General features: G+C 31.3%; 1 long non-coding RNA gene across 1 annotated transcript; it reads left to right on the top strand.

Moving 5' to 3' along the window:
- Window positions 1-2,768: 2,768 nt before the first annotated feature.
- LOC128236118 (uncharacterized) lies at window positions 2,769-9,249 on the top strand. Its single transcript, XR_008261258.1, has 3 exons — window positions 2,769-2,950; window positions 6,534-6,803; window positions 9,160-9,249. It is a non-coding gene; the product is annotated as an uncharacterized LOC128236118 (long non-coding RNA).
- The last annotated feature ends 3 nt before the right edge of the window (window positions 9,250-9,252 follow it).

Genomic DNA, 9,252 nt, shown 5'->3' with positions numbered 1-9,252 from the left:
TTTTGCAAAAGACTACTGAAGGTTAGGCCAAATACATGTAATGCCTGTATCTATGGTGAACTAGGAAGATATCCACTTTATATACATATATATATGAGAATAATGAACTAGTGGTTTAAAGTTGTTAAAACTGATAATATTATTTAAAAAAATTGTATATGAGCAAGCTTTGTCAGATTGTAATAATGGTAAAAGAAATTGGGTATCAAATGTTAAGAATTTGTTACACGCTCATGGTTTTTCTTATATATTTGACAATGTTGCCAATATAGATTGTAAAGTTTTGTTGTTTGAATTTAAACGTAGACTTCTAGATATTTTTCAGCAAAATTGGCTCGGAACACTTAACAATAGTACAGTTTTAACTATATATAAAGAGATTAAACCTTCATTAGAATACGAAAAATACCTCGATATTTTACCAACAAATTTACGCTTGTACTTCTCCAGACTAAGGTTATCTGTATTTCCTCTGAGAATTCAGACTGGTAGATATGCCAGAAACCGAATACCTCGAGAGGAACGGTACTGTTTAACTTGCAATACTAACGATATTGAAGATGAATTTCATTTTATATGCATATGTCCATGTTATTCCGATGTTAGGAAGAAATATTTAAAACGTTGTTACTATTATGCACCCTTCTGTATACAAATTTCTACGATTATTGAAATCAAATGATAGAAATGAATTAATTAAACTAGCTTTGTATATTAAATATGCTCTTGTTATTCGAAATAATTTGTTGAATGTTGAAAGATAAATATTAAGCTCAGCTTCCTTTTTTTGTTATACATAGTAAATGATAGTATGTTGCTTTGTTACACATATTATGTTGTGTTATATAAAACAAAAACGTATTTACCATTACATGTTGTATATACACGTTGACATGTTTTATGAAAATATATATGTTTATGTAGATGATGTACATTGTACAAGTCTAAATAAAAATGTCTGTCTGTCTGTCTGTCTGTCTGTCTGTCTGTCTGTAAAGGTGTCTGACGTTTTCCCTGGTTAGAATTGCAAAATGGTATAATTAATGACTACTTACATGTGATATCCTGTAAATACAAATATGCGATATTATGATATCAGTTATTAATATTTGTCATAAACGCATTATTAAGTAAATAGTTAAATGTTTATCACTCAAACTTTAAGATAAATAATAGCATATGATTTGTGTACAGATAATACAGATCAGGGCTTTTTAACTGATAGCTACGTGGCCACATATTCACCAGTAAAAAGAGAGCAAAAATAATGCTAATATTCGTTTTATCTGTTAACCCATCATTTTTTTTATCATTTAAATCAAATGAGTTAAACATGCAAATGTATCGTAATAAAGTAATACGTTTTGGTATCAACCTATATTGTGAGCCTTGAATGTGGAAATCTGGAATTTCAAAATAGTGTAACGGATAAAACTATTACAAAAAAAACCACTTCATTGACATTGAAACTTTGAAACATCGCAAAATTGTTCATTTACTTCCGTTTTAGCAATTATATGAAGATAACCTGCCAGTTTGCCAACCTGCAATAATATGATCAGTAGCCTATGTTCGATCATTTATTTTACATATAAGTTTTAAGTTGACTATATCATTTATAGAAAAAAACACACAATTATTTTATGGTATACGGCAACTGGCACGATATCCCGAAAATATCATTTATACATCGGATACGCTCAGGAGGTGAAGTGTGCACTGGAAGTATGTAGTAAACTACGGCAGACTTTAACATCCTGGAATCACAGTCGGTGTGAGTGAGAATGATGTTGATATAAAGATAATTTGGTGACACCAGCGCGATTTAAGGAAGAGACAGACATTTCTCGGTGCGCTTGAGTAAGCTTTAAAAATCGTTATAAAACAGTTAAAAACAATTTGAACACACTAATAGCGTTTAGATATTAACGTCAACAATCTTGACTGCTGTATCACCACAGTAGGAGTGTTTTGTGTTAAAGCTACACTCTCACAGACTGAACGTTTTCACAACTTTTTTTTTATTTTTCGTCTTGGAACGAGCCAATTTTTTGCGAAAATCCATGGAAACCAGTTATATAAGACTGATGGTAGAAAATTAGATCGCAGATTCTTATATCTAAGTTAAAAAAAGATGCTTTATGCTTTTTTCTTCAACAGTTAGTAACGGTTTATGCCACAAAACATTACTTTTCGAACGAAAAAATGATAACTACGATCTGAGTTTTTGTCAGCAATCTTATATCATTGCTTTGCAGATATTCACGCAAAAATTTGCTCTTTCCGAGACAAAAAATCTGTGAGAGTGCAGCTTTAAGGCTCATGCCTACGTCAATGGAATCGCCAAGCTTATTAACTTTAATCCTTTAGAGGAGCTCTGACATACAAACGATCAGCCGGCGCTGCACTTACCCTAAAAACACTAATATAATGCAAATAACACTACAATATCTCTGAATGAATATAATACTTTACTAATATAGATGGGAGATATTCTTGAGGCCAGGAATCATAATGAATGGATGTCAAATCAGTAGAATATGTCAAACATGTACTTTAAAACTTGTTGCCCTTAGATATGGTTGTTATCAGTGGTTGTCTACCTTTACACAAGTTTAACACATTTAAAGTTAGTATTTTAACGCTAGCGTTACATTGAGGTCATCTCATCTATAAGCCTTGATATAGAGAAATACCCTCCGCTTGGGTGACGCTATAAACAAACAGCAGAACAAACTTATTTAATCTTCCTGAATGTGCGAATTAAATTTCCTCAATGTACAAGTGTGTTTTAAATCAAATGTTATACTAATAGAAGTGTGTTAGTGTATGCACATGATCTCATGACTTTGTATAGTGCACATAATGATATGGATAACTACACCGAATGAAGGGATTTATTGCAAAATATTGTTTTCGATCCATTCATTGATCTCCATACATGTCTGAGGTAACTAGTGACATTTGAATATTCTCTATTCGGTTTGCATAATAATTAAAAATAGCTCGTTCACTTTCATGATATTGAGCGTGTAGAATTTGTATTCCAATCTATATCATCACTAAATTAATTTTAAAAAAATACCACAATACTAATGTTTACATTGAGAGAGTTCATCATCATAATGTATTATCTATAATAGACATTTGTTTCTATTCATTGACTATTTACCAACGGAAACTTAGCTATTAGTGCACATCATCGGGTTAGATATGTGATAGCTATTGGACTAGATATATCGCACAACTGTAATAATTAGATATATAATATTTTATTTTTTATCAAGATATCTTGACTTTACAAAATTAAATTGATGTGTTGACATTAAAGTACAAGGTTTTACTTTTACATCATGATGTTTTGATTTTATATAATGATTTTTTTAGCTTGACATAATGTGTTTTTTACTCTAAACAGTATCTGGAATCTTTGCAAGCTTATTTTCTTAACGTTTCACACTTCTTCTGCATTGATCAGAAAATAAATCACCCTGCATTATCTGAATAAAGTAGCTCATTTTCCATATATCCACAGAGGTAAACGTGATATTTCCTTTCGATTTCGTAAATAATATTCTGTAAGATGTTTAATCCTTCATGTGTTTAAAAACGATTTTACAAGAACATACAACATATTATGATGTCATCTTGCCGTATATTATTTCAATATTCAAAAAAGCAGTATTCGTTAAAAGTATATCGTTTTGATGCAAATATTTTTACTGGATATCATCTAAGTATTCATTCTGCTTTTAGAACACAATCTGTATTTATCGGCAATAAAATGACAGTTTTACATTGAAGATGTGTCAGCCAATGATGCTGTATTTTTTGTCAGCTAGATTAACTGAAGTAAAATCTGAATGACTATGAAGGGCTTGTCCGCCACGCTCACCCAAACCTCTTAATCATTGATATTTTACTTCATGTCTTTTAACTATTACATAAATGGAATTTAAACGCTCGAATACAGCTTTTTGTGTAATTATATTCCACTTGTTAAGTAAATATGTAAGTTAGCACAACATGAGTTGACCTTAAATACAAAATTATCATATTCCTTAATCAAATATTAGTAATTCCAGAATGTGTTATATTTTTATTACCGAATCCATATCAATGGTACAAAAAACAACATTGGGTGGAAAACCAAGTACTTTATAAAGTTGCTGGGACTTAATTGTGTGAAAGGTTAACGTGGTGAAGTTTTACCAAAAGATTAAAAATGATTCCATTATTTAAACAGACGATAGTATTTACTTTTTCGAAACTACACTGTATGTTTATTTGTCGAACACTTAAACATATGGAATAGTTATGACATTGTCAAGTACATAGCTTGTTTAAAAGTAAATTGCAAGCCAATTTTCCTAACAATGATGCCAGGGTTTTCATTTAGTCTTCACATTTTTAATTGAATATTTTTATCATTACCTAAATCTCTTCTAAGTAGCAGATAGGAAACTTGTTCTTTTATTATTTTTAGTTTCGTCTATTTTATATTTCAACTAAAGCTGTTCATTTTACAGTTTAAATGATAATATAACGAAATGCAATCATTTATAATGTTTTTGTTTTTTAATCCGTCCAATTATTCGAAGGAAACCACGATTTAAAAAGTATCCTTTTAAAAAAAAAACGTTTTCAAACATTATGTTTCATCTTCATTTCTCCCACGTGTAAAAATACCCTCGTTGAAAATGAACGTTGTCTGATAACTGGTTTACAATTTAGTAAATCCTGCCATAAGTATGCATTTATCACGTATTTGTTCTTTGCCTACACTAAGCAAAAATCGAAATGTTAACCAGATGTTTTGATAAATTAAAAATAGCAGCACTAAGCATACACCAAAAAATGTGTAATTAATGTAAAATTAATACATCTGCTACATATTCCTAACGGTCAAAATTCAAACTATTAAGAAAGAAGTTAACATTAAAATGAGAAACCCCCAAATCAAAAGTGGCAAAGACCGATGCGAATTTAAACAGAAAACATCAACGATAAAAATGTTTGCTGTTTGCTAAATCATATTAAAAAACAAAAACCGAACATTTTTGTAAAAATCTCTCCAACCAAATGGATTGCTTTTGAAAATGTTTTTCATAGGAAGTTAACCTATACCTGCCTTATTGAAATATCTAAATGTTTGACACAGATTTGTGCATCAAGCAATGCAAATACCATGGTATATGCATAGGTTACATAAAATATAAAGTAAAAATATTTTAGATGTTTTTCAAAGATAACTATGTCAGTCAAAATATTTTTGTTGTGAAAGTTTAACTGAGCTGACGTTCAATGGTAAATTTATTTCTACCTTTAATCTTTCTTCTATTTCAACAGAAACGTATGTAATTTATAAAGAAAGTAATTTTGAGTCCGTTTTCGCTCAAAACGGTACAGTGTTTTGGCAAAACAAAAAATCTATCAAACAGAGATAAACCTCTATTATATAAATAAAGATAATATTTCATATTATATTTTTAATCAACTAATCGGAATTCCTATCTGGTGTCGTAGGTGTCATATCTAGTTAATTGAGTTTTAATTGCGCCAAAAAAACAGGTTTGGTATGACAAATACATGCCATTTTCGTTTTTACCATCTAGGTTGTTTTGTACATTTGCTGTAATATTCAAAGGAAGGTGTCCAATTAGATTATACAGTCGAACCTCGTGATGTCGACTTCTTCGGGACCTAGTGAAAAAAGTCGAGATAACGAAAAGTCGACTCATCCGAATTACAAAAAATATCACCAATCCCAACACGTTTGAGTTGGATTGTACGATGTTTACATTCACAATAGAACGGTCTTGTTTAATATTTTCGTCGTGAAAACAGCAAACTTATTATAGTAAATAAAGTGAAACAAAAGAAGAATTATTTGTGTCATTTTTTACGTTTATGGATCACACAAAACATATAAAACCACAATTGCATACATTTATACATTGTAAGATTTTATACCGGGTCCTTCTCTGAATTGGTCGACCGGAGCAGTGGAACTAACATTTGACATTTTGTAGTTATTCTTTTTGTTCCCATTCGGGAATAATGTCTAATCAATAAAATGTTCATTTTTTATACAATACCAAATAGCTTGAGCAATAATGGTCTCTTTAATTAAATACATAAGCAAACAACTTTTATTATTCGCACTTACCAATTACATTTTTGTATCCCCCAATTATGACAGTTTGTTATATTGACACGCACGGTATTTTGCGACATGCCGCAAACCGTCATGAATATTTTCACACCTACGTCTCGATCTACAGTTCGACATAAAGAACAAAGGAAATTCGACCACTGGGACTGAAAAACGAGGTCGACATAGCGAAAAAATCGAGATAAAAAAATCGACACAAACAGATTTATTTTATATAGAATAAGAAGGAATTTATTCGGGACCGGAAAAAAGTCGACACAACCGGAAAGTCGACTTATCCGACGTCGACATAGCGAGGTTCGACTGTATTGTTTGTATAGGCAAATAATGAGTCATGTTATCATTTAATCACTTTCAGGAATGATGGCAACTACATTGTTTGCCATTGTAAATACAACGGTAACGTTATTGTGCCAGTCTGAGATACACAAGCCACATTGGAGGGGACCACCCCTCGATGACTATGGACTTCCTACTGTATATAACTACAAGGGATCTGATATTAGAGCAGACTACCCAAAGTTACATTTTGCCAGTAATAACAGGGACCTTGTTATAACTGGTGTTCAGGTTATCGATAGCGGAACGTATACGTGTTCGAATACAGGACAAAACCTTATTGTCCGTGGTATGCGACTTTATTTTCCATGTCTTCTTTGCATATATCATAGCAGGTATAATTTAAAATTGGTAAACACAGTTAAACATATTCAATTACAAGTTCGCTCGTGCATATAGCTTAAGGTGTATTTAAACAACAAACATACATTTACTATAATGATTACTTATGTTGTCTCATCAATCTATAAGCGTATGTACATTATGTCTAACAAGGCGTCAGCATCTACAAATAACCGATCAAGCAAATGCTTTAAATACGTCCTATTTCCTATTTGCATATCTAGATAGCCGCATTCGATTTCTAAGTATTGTATTAACCTGTTCCATTGCTCCGAAGTGAGAATGATAGCAGGTATGTTAAGAAATGGTTTACAATAGTATGACATACTCAAGGGAAAGGCTGGATAAAATATATAGCCAAGAGTGTATTTTCACAGCGAACATATAATGCAGTTGTTCAAGTATTAAGAACATTTATTTATTTATGTATTATCATGAATCTTGAAAAAAAAAATGAACGTTATTGTTTCAAAATTCGTCTATAACGTCATTTTTCGCGGGAAAAACAGCGTCGTGTTTCGCTGAAAAAAGTGCGCCTTTCTTTAATTCTTGAAAAAACTGTTCGTTTAATTTTTGATTTTTTTTAAATACATGTATTTAATGTTTTATTACACCAAATAATGTGTAATTAATGTAAAATTAATACATCTGCTACATATTCCTAACGGTCTAAATTCAAACTATTAAGAAAGAAGTTAACATTAAAATGAGAAACCCCCAAATCAAAAGTGGCAAAGACCGATGCGAATTTAAACAGAAAACATCAACGATTAAAATGTTTGCTGTTTGCTAAAACATATTAAAAAAACGGAACATTTCTTTTTAAAAATCTCTCCAACCAAATGGATTGCTTTTGAAAATGTTTTTCATAGGAAGTTAACCTATACCTGCCTTATTGAAATATCTAAATGTTTGACACAGATTTGTGCATCAAGCAATGCAAATACCATGGTATATGCATACGGTTACATAAAATATAAAGTAAAAATATTTAAGATGTTTTTCAAAGATAACTATGTCAGTCAAAATATTTTTGTTGTGAAAGTTTAAATGAGCTGACGTTCAATGGTAAATTTATTTCTACCTTTAATCTTTCTTCTATTTCAACAGAAACGTATGTAATTTATAAAGAAAGTAATTTTGAGTCCGTTTTCGCTCAAAACGGAACAGTGTTTTGGCAAACCAAATAATCTATCAAACAGAGATAAACCTCTATTATATAAATAAAGATAATATTTCATATTATATTTTTAATCAACTAATCGGAATTCCTATCTGGTGTCGTAGGTGTCATATCTAGTTAATTGAGTTTAAATTGCGCTAAAAAACAGGTTTGGTATGACAAATACATGCCATTTTCGTTTTTACCATCTAGGTTGTTTTGTACATTAGCTGTAATATTCAAAGGAAGGTGTTCAATTAGATTATACAGTCGAACCTCGTGATGTCGACTTTTTCGGGACCTAGTGAAAAAAGTCGAAATAACGAAAAGTCGACTCATCCGAATTACAAAAAAATATCACCAATCCCAACACGTTTGAGTTGGATTGTACGATGTTTACATCCACAATTGAACGGTCTTATTTAATATTTTCGTCGTGAAAACAGCAAACTTATTATAGTAAATAAAGTGAAACAAAAGAAGAATTATTTGTGTCATTTTTTACGTTTATGGATCACACAAAACATATAAAACCACAATTGCATACATTTGTACATTGTAAGATTTTATACCGTGTCCTTCTCTGAATTGGTCGACCAGAGCAGTGGAACTAACATTTGATATTTTGTAGTTATTCTTTTTGTTCCCATTCGGGAATGATGTCTAATCAATAAAATGTTCATTTTTTATACAATACCAAATAACTTGAGCAATAATGGTCTCTTTAATTAAATACATAAGCAAACAACTTTAATTATTCGCACTTACCAATTACATTTTTGTATCCCCCAATTATGACAGTTTGTTATATTGACACGCACGGTATTTTGCAACATGCCGCAAACCGTCATGAATATTTTCACACCTACGTCTCGATCTACAGTTCGACATAAAGAACAAAGGAAATGTGTGAAATTCGACCACTGGGACTGAAAAACGAGGTCGACATAGCGAAAAAGTCGAGATAAAAAAATCGACACAAACAGATTTATTTTATATAGAATAAGAAGGAATTTATTCGGGACCGGAAAAAAGTCGACACAACCGGAAAGTCGACTTATCCGACGTCGACATAGCGAGGTTCGACTGTATTGTTTGTATAGGCAAATAATGAGTCATGTTATCATTTAATCACTTTCAGGAATGATGGCAACTACATTGTTTGCCATTGTAAATACAACGGTAACGTTATTGTGCCAGTCTGAGATACACAAGCCACATTGGAGGGGACCAC

This window comes from Mya arenaria, chromosome 5 (genome assembly GCF_026914265.1).
Source record: "Mya arenaria isolate MELC-2E11 chromosome 5, ASM2691426v1".
In the NCBI taxonomy this organism is placed as follows: Eukaryota; Metazoa; Mollusca; class Bivalvia; order Myida; family Myidae; genus Mya; species Mya arenaria.
The sequence above is the reverse complement of the archived record's forward strand: the minus strand, read 5'-3'. Positions and strand labels throughout refer to the sequence as shown.